Genomic DNA, 12,419 nt, shown 5'->3' on the forward strand with positions numbered 1-12,419 from the left:
CGCGTATCAGTTCCGTAATCTTTGTTTGTTAATGCTCGATGTCGCGAGTCACACCTTTATCAGTTTTGTTGCAGCGCAGAATGCACCGAGATCTGTCTCGAAGGTTCCGGCCACTCGGGTGTCTTTCCACAATGTTCCAGCCCGTGCTGGTAGCAGTTTTCGACGTTATCTAGATTGTTCTGTGCAGCCTTTAAATTGAGCGTTGCCGAGTGTGACGAGCATTCTTTGTCCGACGACCGACGAGCACGTTTGTTGCTATCGCCGCCGCCGAGTTGTTTAGTTCTTTTGCGGGCGCAAGTGAGCCCAATAAAGAGTTTCTTTAGTAAAATCATCGACCCCCTTCATTTTTGTCGTCGACCTCGTCACCACTACGTGACATCTGGTGGAGGTGCTGCCTTTGATCCTTCAAGCGAAGACCCAAGCCGTGTTCCTGTCGCCCTGGAAGACCAGACTACAGGTCACCGAGCCAGCCGCCGACTTCAAGGCCTACAACCCGAACACGGTCTGCTGCTTGACCCCATTCGATCTCGGAAGGCATCGACGCTGACAATGGCCCAGCCTACAGCACCGGTTATTTTCGTCCAACCCCGGGAGCCCCCCTGCTTCCATGGACTACCGGATGAAGGTGCGAGAGATTGGATGGACCTTTTCGACCGTGTGGCAGATTTCAACGGCTGGAATGACGCCGCAAAACTTAGGCAAGTCTACTTTGTTCATCAAGGACATGCCCGAGTTTGGTTCGAAAATCATGAGGCAACTATGAAGGATTGGGAGACTTTCAAGAAAGCGTTTCTGACTCCCTTTTCAAGCATCGTCCGAAAAGAAAGAGCTCAGGCCCTCCTTCGGTCCAGACTGCAACTTCCTAACGAGTCTGTCCTGGCGCACGTTGAGGCGATGAAGCGCCTCTTTCGCCGCGCCGACCCTAACATGACTGAAGGTGAGAGAGTCAAACTTTTAATGTGAGGCGTCAAAGAATCGCTTTTTGGAAATTTTGTCCGAAATCCGCCAAAAACAGTGGCGGAATTTGAAACGGAAGCGTCTGCCATCGAGAAGACGTTGTACACCCGGATGCGCCACTACGAGCGGCTACTTCAGCCAGACTACTCAAGCCACTACCCCAGCGCATCTGCAAGTGGAGAGAACCTTCGTGACCTCATCCAAGAGATCGTGCGAGAGAAGCTCCGCCGAATGCAGCCATCATCAACAACCCCAGGTGGCGACGCTCGCGGACGTCGTCCGTGAAGAAGTCCAGCAGGCACTGGGCATTCCTGAAGCGACGGCTGCGACTGTTCCAGCACAAGAGGCAACAGCGATGAACTACGCTGGTGCATTACGTCGCCCTCCGCCCTGACGTGATGACTTTCCGAGCCCTCGCCGCTACCGGCCTGTTCCTGAAAACCGCCCCTTGGCTCCCGCCCGCCAAGCCTACCAACGACCAACAAGCCCCAGGAAGTGCGACGCATGGAGGACAGCGAACAACCGGCCATTATGCTTCCACTGCGGTGAGGCCGGCCACATTCTGCGGCACTGCCCGTACCGACGAATCGGTATCCGCGGATTTGCAGTCGATGCTCCACGACCACGCCCAGGTGAACGACCGCAAGAAATCGACAACTATCTGCGTAGCGGTGAGATTGCGCCACCAAGCCGTCGATTCAGGTCTCCATCGCCGTACAGAGCCCGCTTAGCGTCGCCAGGACGTAACTATGATGGTAGTGTGCGCGGAAGGTCCCCAAGCCCCCGTAGGGAAAACTAAAGGCAGCAACCTTTGGAGGTGAGGTTGCTCAACGGCGAAAAGACGAAGATCCTCCGCCGCCGACGACCACTAACGATGACGCAACCATTTCATCTCCGCTCCACACGACGACATCGACGACAACACGACCAGAGTGCAAGCAGACACCGCCGCCCAGCGAAGTAACAACGGTATGCCCCGGCCATGACCTGAAGAAACGACGGAGCCGAGATCGGACACTAAGGCCCACATGCAATGCGAGGACGCGAACAAGTGACCTTGTAGTTGATGTCGACGGTCGCAGAGTCACTGCCCTAGTAGACACCGGAGCTGACAATTCAGTCATTAGTGGACCGTTAGCCTCTCAGCTAAGAAAAGTTACCACCGCTTGGGATGGCCTGCTGATTCGCACAGCAGGTGGCAACCTGATTACTCCATCGGGACGATGCACTGCAAGAATAACCGTAAATGGGCGTACTTACCCCACCAGCTTTGTGGTCTTGCAGCAGTGCTCCCGCGACGTGATTTTAGGCATGGACTTCCTAAATGAACATAGGGCTATCATCGACCTGCGATCCAAGCTCATCAAGCTCTCTGCAGACAAAGCCATTCCTGCTACGACGACGTCGATGCAACACATGCCTCTTAACGTCCTCGACGAAGAATTGAACGTCCCGCCCCGATCAAGTATCGCAGTCTGCGTAGGTAGCGCCAACATCGAAACCACTGAAGGCATCGTCGAAGAAAATATCCAATTGCTCTTAGAACGAGGTGTCGGCATCGCAAGAGGCATCACGAAATTCCGGAGAGGTCAAGCTCAGGTTCTGGTAACAAACTTCACCGAAGAATACCGGCATCTCAACAAGGGCACGACGATCGCCTTTCTCGACGAATTAGCGGACCTTAAAGATGTATTCTCCCTCCACGACCAAACGCTGGAAGACGCACCGGACCTATTCCGTCAGCCCACATTTAACATCAACCCGGCATTGACCCACAACAGGAAAGACCAGATTCTCAGTCTCCTTCGAAGCTACGGGGAGTACTTCTCATCGTCATCGAAGGTACGACAAACACCACTGGCCAAGCATCGCATAATAACGGACGAACACGCCCGACCTCTGCGCCAAAGCCCTTATCGTGTATCGCCGCGAGAACGCCAGGCCATTTGCGATCAAGTTGAGGAAATGCTGCGTGATGACGTAATCCAGCCACCGAACAGCCACTGGGCGGCACCAGTCGTTTTGGTCAAGAAGAAAGACAGCACACTTCGCTTCTGCGTTGATTACCGCCGCTTGAAAAGCATAACGAAGGAGGATGTCTACCCGCTTCCCCGCATCGACGACACTCTCGACCGGCTCTGCAATGCAAGGTACTTCTCATCGATGGACCTGAAGAGCGGATATTGGCAAATTGAGGTCGACGAAAGAGATCGCGAGAAGACCGCATTCATCACACCGGACGGCCTTTATGAATTTAAGGTGATGCCATTTGGCCTCTGCTTCGAACCAGCCACGTTTCAACGAGTAATAGACACAGTCCTGGCAGGCTTGAAGTGGCAAATTTGTTTGGTATATTTGGACGACGTTGTTGCCTTCTCGTCAAACTTTGAAGACCACCTAAAACGACTACAGACAGTGCTGGAAGCCATCAAGTCATCGGGGCTAACGCTAAAAGCAGAGAAGTGTCATTTCGCCTACGAAGAACTCCGATTCCTAGGTCACATCGTTAGCAAGGACGGTATTCGCCCAGGCCCGGAGAAAACAGCTGCAATCGCACAATTCCCACCGCCTGCCGACAAGAAAGCTGTGCGCCGATTCCTTGGGCTGTGCGCTTATCATCGACGATTTGTCAGAAACTTTTCGCGGATCGCCGAACCATTGACGCAGCTTACAAAGGCTGACGTACCTTTTAAATGGGAAGCGCCGCAAGGAGAAGCCTTCGACGAACTTAAGCGCCGCCTGCAATGCCCTCCTGTACTTGGCCACTTTGATGAAAACGCCGAGACCGAAATTCACACCGACGCGAGCAGTGTAGGCCTAGGAGCCATTCTCGTCCAGAAGACTGCCAGACAGGAAAAAGTAATCGCCTACGCTAGCAGGTCTCTCCCAAAAGGCGAAGTAATTTTACTCGACGACCGAGAAGGAGTGTCTTGCGATCATCTGGGCTACTTCTAAGTTTCGTCCATACCTATACGGCCGACCATTCAAGGTGGTAAGCGACCATCACGCGCTCTACTGGCTGGCTAATTTGAAAGATCCTTTCGGCCGCCTTGCCAGATGGAGCCTACGACTTCAAGAATTTGACATGACTGTAGTCTATAAGTCGGGCCGGAAGCATTCCGACGCAGACTGCTTATCCCGCGCTCCCGTCGATTCTCCCCCGAAGGCCGATGACGATGACGCCTTTTTGGGACCAGTAAGCGCCAGCAGTTTCGCAGAAAAACAGCGATCAGACCCTGAGCTGAAAGCGCTAGCCGATTACTTGGAAGCAAAGACCACTTCCCCTCCTGGTGTGTTCAGGCGACATTTATCATCCTTCACGTTAAGCAATGGCCTCCTCGCGAAGAACTTTGCACCCAACAAGACCGCGCAGCTTCTCGTAGTGCCTAAAACGCTTCGGCAAGAAATTCTGCAGGCGTTGCACGACGAGCCCACAGCAGGCCACCTCGGATTTGCGCGCACGTTGCGTCGAATCCAGGAGAAGTATTACTGGCCGCGACTGTCTGCCGAAGTTGCCCACTACGTGAAGACGTGTCGTGAGTGCCAACGACGCAAGACGCCGCCGATCAGACCAGCAGGACTACTAAACCCGATTCCGCCCCCAATCCTGCCCTTTCAACAAATTGGGATGGATCTCCTCGGCCCCTTTCCATCTTCGTCTATGGGTAACAAGTGGATCATCGTGGCCACTGACTACCCTACCCGTTACGCCAAAGCAAGAGCACTACGAAATGGTACCGAGGCAGAAGTCGCCAAATTTTTTGTCGAGCAAATTCTCTTGCGACACGGCGCCCCAGAAGTTCTCATCACGGACAGGGGAACGGCGTTTAAGGCAGAGTTGACGCAAGCCATCCTGGAATACAGTCACACAAGCCATCGACGAACAACTGCGTACCATCCACAGACCAATGGCCTTACGGAGCGCCTGAACAAAACGATCGCGGACATGATCGCCATGTACGTCGACGCTGAACACAAGACCTGGGACGCCATCTTGCCGTACGTGATCTTCGCGTATAACACGGCAGTCCAGGAGACGACTAGAGCGACCCCGTTTAAGCTTGTGTATGGCAGGGAGCCCACGACGACGCTCGACGCAATGCTGTCGCACGTAACCAACGAGGACAACCTTGACGTCGCCGCCTACCTGCAGCGTGCAGAGGAAGCCCGACGACTCGCACGGCTGCGTATTAAGGACCAACAGCGCACCGACAGCAGACGATACAATTTACGACGACACCACGCAGAGTACAATCCAGGAGACCAAGTGGGGGTTTGGACACCAATCCGCCGTCGCGGATTAGGTGAAAAGTTGTTGCGTCGATACTTTGGGCCGTACAAATTCCTTCGCCGCGTCGGACCACTGGACTATGAAGTCATTTCCGACGGAACGTCAGCATCACAACGGCGACGCGCACGCCCAGAAATTGTACATGTTGTGCGACTGAAGCCATATTACGCGCGTTAAAGAATCTGTGGTGTTTAAACTTTGCAGTGTTTATGTTTAAGTTTCTTTGTTCTGGAACATCGAGGCGATGTTTTTTTAAGGGGGAGTAATGCCGCGAAACCTTCAAAACAGTATTTGTTGTTTTTTAACAGCAGCCGGCATGCACGCTTATCACTTTGATTCTGCACCGCGTATCAGTTCCGTAATCTTTGTTTGTTAATGCTCGATGTCGCGAGTCACACCTTTATCAGTTTTGTTGTAGCGCAAGATGCACCGAGATCTGTCTCGAAGGTTCCAGCCACTCGGGTGTCTTTCCACAATTTTCCAGCCCGTGCTGGTAGCAGTTTGCGATGTTATCTAGATTGTTCTGTGCAGCCTTTAAATTGAGCGTTGCCGAGTTTGACGAGCATTCTTTGTCCGACGACCGACGAGCACGTTTGTTGCTATCGCCGCCGCCGAGTTGTTTTGTTCTTTTGCGAGCGCAAGTCAGCCCAATAAAGAGTTTCTTTAGTACAATCATCGACCCCTTCATTTGTGTCAACGACCTCGTCACCACTACATGACAATATCGACCCTCGAGCCAGCGTTCCCCGATACGATTGTTGCCAAAACGAAACAGCAAAATGATAGCAGTCTGGAGCCTCTCTTTGCCCAAGCTAGCGTACTTACAAGCCGTTTTTGTCTGCATGATGGCCTCCTATGGAAAAAAAGTTATTCGCCTGTCGGCCAGCGATACCTACTCGTAGTTCCCAAGACGTTGTGCACGGACGTATTGCGTATTATGCATGGTGATCCAACTTCTGGGCATTTGTTATCGGTTCGAACACTGCACCGTGCTCAAGAAAGATTTTACTGGCCAGAATGCGCTCGACGATTGAACAATACGTTGCCAGCATTGACCTCGTACGTCCGTTTCCCAAGTTCGTGGATGGAAATCGCTGGGTTGTAATCTGCGTGGACTACCTCACACGTTACTGTGAAACCGCCGCTCTTCTATCTGCTACGGCGCATCAGGTGTCGTTTTTTTTTGCTGCACTCAGTCATTTTACGACACGGCCCACCACGAATTGTCATCACTGATCAGGGCCGACAATTCACTGCTGATGCTGTTGAAGAGCTCATGCGTTTACGCGCCGTAACTTTCCGACACTCGACGCCATACCATCCCTAGACAAATGGCTTGACTGAGCGCGTCAACAGAACGCTTATCAACATGCTAGCCATGTATGTGGACGCAGGGCATAAGAACTGGGACACCATACTGCCCTTCATCACGTATGCATTTAATACCGCCACGCATGAGACGACCGGGTACAGTCCATTTTTCCTGCTCTTTGCCAGACCGCCACGCTACTCGCTAGGTACTATCCTGCCCTTCACAAGCCGTGAAGAGCCCTGCCTGGCTGAGACCCTCTGTCTCGCCAAAGAAGCTCGAAGAATCGCCCGATTACGGTCTGGTGCTTCACAAGAACGTTCTAAAGTGCGATACGATGCCAATCACCGGCGGGTCATGTACTCAGTAGGTGATTTAGTCTGGCTAAGGCGTCCAATTCGGCGACGTGGCCTACATGAAAAACTCTTGGCCTACTATGACGGCCCATATGTGGTTGTCAAACGCATTAGTGATTTAACTTACGCAATAGCCCGCCTGACAGCATCGGGTCGCCGGTCTGCCAAAACCGAACTATGTCATGTTGCCCGCTTGAAGCCGTGTCAGCCTCGCACGACTCACGAAAACGCCCAGAGGGCTTCGTCTGAGTAGGAGGGAAATGTCACGCTACTGACGACGATGAAGGATTGTGATGGTGTGGCAGAAGAGGAGGAGGAAGCGTTGGTTTGCGGGCGCTAGAAGGCTTCATCTTGTTCCGCTGCATCAGCACTGTAAATAAACACCCCTTCTTATTACATCGTAACAATATTCTTAGGTCGGCTCGAGGGCGATCGGAAGCTTATGACTCTCAGCGACTCTTAGAAACCAGGCCACTAGCTCTTATTGTGCAGCTTGGTCCGAGCCGGACACCGCGATCTCCCATCCCTATATGTCTGTTAGCTGCCAATTGCTGGGTGGCTGGAGCTAAAAGCAAATGAGGAGGATGTGGTGTACTTCTGCTTCGGGTGCCCCTCAGAGGATTCATACAGGAGAAAAAAGGCTGGAGTTGATATGCGCAAGATACGTTGGAGGTAGAAAAGTACGCGAGTGGAGTTGTGCCAGGTCACCTGCTCGAGTTTAGAGAGTGTTTGGTGTGGGTGCGGATACTGGAGTAGTTTCTTCCAAACTTCTTCATTCTATTAAACCTTTACCCAGATTAATTGAAATCCTATGGGTACCTGCTCATGCGCGCAACCCTGAGAATGAAGCTGCCCATAACACAGCTCAAGCGCACGTCAATCGAGCAGGGCCAGCAACAGACCGGGGCAGTACCCGTGAAATCCTGGTTACCTTTAACGAAATTGCCAGAAATCTGACCTTCATCTCTTGGATACCCAGTCAAGCGCTTTAACCAACTGAGCAACGCCCGGGATCGTCAAACGCACATCATGTTTCCCCTTGTCTACCGTGAGGATGATGATAATGACGCTGCAATTAGTGATAATGACAATGATGACATTAGCAATGATAGTGACAGTGCATTAAGTTGATAATAATAATGAGAGCAAACGTGACGCACCGCTCGCACAAACAACGCTTAGGCTCTTACTTTTCTGCAGTGTAGTTTCAACAATGCTCACGGAATTTTAGAGCGCCGCTCTTTAGTGCCCGTTCCAGCGATTCGCGGAGACGCCTTTGTCCTTCGCAAACATCTCTCCAGCCGAGGCGCAATTAGCGTGGACAGGATTTTGTCGGCGCTGTAAAAGGGAAGGTAATAGGTATATCGGAAAAATATGGCACCATAGTACAGAGTAACTTCACTAAAGGTAAAGCGCACGAGAAGACACACACAAGAGAAGAAGATACAGGACAGGCGCTAAGGGAAAATTGTGCAAGTGACGAAATGCTTGATGTTTTTATTCAGGTACATAATTTAGGCCATTAACAATAATATTTGTTCACAGAAATGAACATGCGCAATATCTGCCACACCTGTTCTGTGGACACTTTTACCGTGCTATAAAGGAAGAAAATGGGAGGCAAAGCGGAATGAAAGCGGTGCCTTAGTGGAGGGCTCCATTGTAATTTTAACCACCAGGGGATCTTTAACGTGCACCGACATTGTACAGCACACGATAGCTTTTTTGTTTCGCCTCCGACGAAACTAATTAACGTTAAGTAGTTTGCAGAAAGAATAAGGCCCAGTAGCTGTCCCTCGCAGAGGAGGACTAGTTGATATAGAATAAGTGTGAAAAAAAAGTTCTCTCTAATTGTACATACATGTGCTCGATTTCTTTGCCTCAATCTACTGAAAAGCTGAAGCAGGTAATGAGCTATGCTCAAATTTCGCATTAGGAGGTAGTGCAATACCCGGCAATATTTTGTATTGCTTTTCACTAAGCGCAGACTGTACAGTGTGAGAATAAAAAATCACTTGCTTCAGTTACCACCCCAAATCGCGTTGAACTCGGTAATGAAGCATTTAGCACTGAGGACGCGCTGATTACACTGAATACGTCGGATAAGGGACACGACCAACCTCGCGGTGCTTTTGTTTTAGCCGCGCCCTCTTGCGATATCATTTCAAATTGAATGCTACCAACACGACGTGGTTTTAAACATGATTGAGCGTGGATATAGCAGACGTGCAATTTGGTTTTATATGAACCGGTGGCTGTGAACACTTCCAAAATTGAGTCTTTCAATGCGGCGCTTGTTCATTCTGTCTGTTGTGGTATTAAGTGCATAGTTTTGCATTCGTCAGTTGGTATTTTAATCCTGTATCGATCCTTTGCAGCTTTGTCTTGAATACGTCATGAAAACAAACACGTTGATTTCTTCGGGAAGGACCTGGAGTAATCGGAGCCTTATGTGAAATGATATTCAGATAGAAAAGCGATTTGGCATGGCCTTTTATAGGGCGCGGAATAAACCTATAACCCCCCCCCCCCCCCCCCCGCCCTCATTATGTTTCATAAATAACCATAAAGCTTGAACAACTATTATAGCGTCAACACGCCACAAGCACATTCATAATGTATTTACTCTATACGTTCAATGTGGTCTCGGTCAGTGAGCAAATTCTCTCTTTAATGAATCTGTTTACACCTGGCAGTGGAACGGTCGCGGCTTCCGGTATAAGCGGTCGAATCTGAAACAGTAACTTTCGTTATCATGTCAAACTCCCTTGGCGATCGCTCTCCAAGAAACTGGGGGCCCGCAGTTTCAGGCTATCATGCATTTCAAAGTAGCAGAGGGTAACAATGCTTGGTCACGACGGTCGTTAAAAGAAATATCACAGGAATTGAACACAATTTAGAGTGGAGAGAATGCAAGAATTTGACGAAATTTTAGGCGGAAAAGAAAAGGAACCTAGTCTAATCCTCCTAAATTTATAAAGCCCACCCAGGCAAAAGAAGGCGTGATTCAGGGCTCAGCTTAGCAAGCCCCTAAAAATTTTAAGCAACGAGCCACTCTTGATAGTTGGAGGCTTTATTGCACATCGGCAGGAATGGGGGTGCCAGTACTAATGCCCAAACGGCCGACAGCTGTGGGAGGATGCGCAAGACCCAGGGATCACATTGCGCACGGACCTCGAGAGTCCAACGAGGCTGAGCATTAGCGGTACTAAGGACAGATCTCCAGATCTTATATTCTCGAAAAACCTAAAAGGTGTAGAATGGCATATTTTGGATTAAACTTTTGGGTGTGAAAACTACATAAATGTATCCGCGCTCGCGCACCGGCCGTCGTTGAGTGGGATAAACTTATAGGTATCGGGATGACTCAAGAAATGGAGCCCATCAGAAACATCGAGAAATGGGCGGAGGTGCTCATATCGAACGCCATAGAGGCGACAAAAACCTTTGAAGGGGATAACGCCCGAAAGATTGCGGACAGCCGTCTTTTGAATATGAGGGAAGCTAAGCAAAGCACTAAGAGTTGTCTCAAAAAGAAGAAATGGAAATGTAAACTCAGAAGGAGGATTGCGAGACATATTAGGGTTATCGAACATTATACTTCCCAATTATGCGAACAACATTTGCAACAAGAAGTGGGACGAAATGGAGGGGACCATGAACATTACAAGATGTGGGCACTCCTCCGGCACTTGTTATACCCCGGCAACTCTAAGACGAAATCTGGTATGATTGGTAAAACGAGGCACGCTCGTTCGAATGAAACGATCTTAATTACATGAAGACAATAATTGACACATACGTGGGAGAAACTTCGCGATCTCCACTTCTTGGCTATAATAGAGCGCCTAAGTAGGCGCAGGACGCGCCCTTACCAGAAGCGGAAGTGAGAGTGAAGATTATAAGATTCAATACGAAGTCGGCTCGTGGCTCTGACACAGTAACGAACACATTGCTCAAGAACGTAGTACGTGCAGCAATACTGGAGAAACTGTGTACATGCAGGTATTTATAGAAAAGGGAAGCTCCCACAACAGTGAACGATGGCAAACATTATAGAGGGAAGCCTCCTCTATTAACGAAATTGCGACCAACTTTCTTAGCTTCATACGTGGGAAAATTCATGGAGAACGTCGGCTAAACCAGACTGATCAGCTTCGTGGAGCAGAGTGATCTGTGGAAATATGAGATGGTCACGTGCGGATCTCACTTGTGTACTCAGGGCGTCAGGCTCCGAATCGAACATGACATAACAGACTGAAGGTCTGAAGATGCGAAAGCAATTTCGGGGCTGGACCTCACGACGGATATCGACAACGTGAAGCATCAGGAGGTTCTGAAAGGGCAGAACAAGATTATTGCAGGCGTCAGAACATATCGGTACATCAGTGACTTCCTCACGGCAAGAACTGCCTGCATAAAGTTATAAACGCTGGAATCCCCCGTAATTGAGCTGAGGAGTAAGGTACGCCAGAGGCATCAATGCAGTGACACCTACTATTCAAGATACTTTGTTGGGCGAGTTGGTACTTATTCATTATTAATATAAACAGCGTGAACACGAAGAAAGCCCCAGTACAGCGCTTGTACTGTGGCTTTCTTATATCTTGTCCCTTGTCTTCGTGTTCGCGCTGTTTATATTAATACCCTGCTATTCAACTTGGCTGGAGGGAGATCTCTGAGCAATTCAGCTCGAGTGATTAAAATTTATTCTATATGCGGACGATACCCCTCTTTCGGTCAGCGGAGAAAGTGATTCGGATGCCCGAAAACTGCTCCAGGCTTCTACCGACTTTAAAGTCCATTACACGGTCGAGAGAGTGTTAGCGTGCTTGGAGGGCATCGTCGGAGATCAAAATTAAAGGGCCTGGTAAGGAGGTTCGACAGTCGAGCAAATCAGAATCTTGCGCCTCATTCCCCAGTCACAAGAATAAAATGGCGAGACTGCCAAAAGACTAGAGAATCACGCACTGCAGACCCAGATTCTAATTAGACAAGTGCCCAGCAGGCGCCGAGAGGTAGATGAAAGAAATTTGATTAAGCTAGTACAGGGGTACATCGTAAGCCGGGCGAGCTGTGCAACGCCCTATCTAGATTTTAAACCTGCGGAAAAAGAACAGATTGAGTCTCTAATGTGAAAATCCGCAAAAAAATACTGGGGCTGCCCATGCGCACATCAACAGCGAAACTCATTGCACTAGAGTTACACACTACATAGTAAAAACTGACGGAAGCAGAGCGAACCTCTCACAATGACGGACGTAGCACCACGACGATAGGAGGAGTCATTTTGACCATAGGTGTAATAAATCCAGATAGGGGTCCCACGCGAAAGAGGAAGATAGATAGGGAAGTCATTCAAAATCTGAATATCCGCTCCTACAAAAAGCATATATTCCAAAAATAACAAAAGGAGAAAAAAACCGAGTCCAAACGTTAAAAATTAGATTCGGCGGAACTTCGAAACATGCGGTGGCCTATGTAGACGCGGTGTCTATTGGTGACG

The sequence above is a fragment of the Amblyomma maculatum genome, chromosome 5 (genome assembly GCF_055883805.1).
Source record: "Amblyomma maculatum isolate TAMU_Amacu chromosome 5, ASM5588380v1, whole genome shotgun sequence".
Lineage (NCBI taxonomy): Eukaryota > Metazoa > Arthropoda > Arachnida > Ixodida > Ixodidae > Amblyomma > Amblyomma maculatum.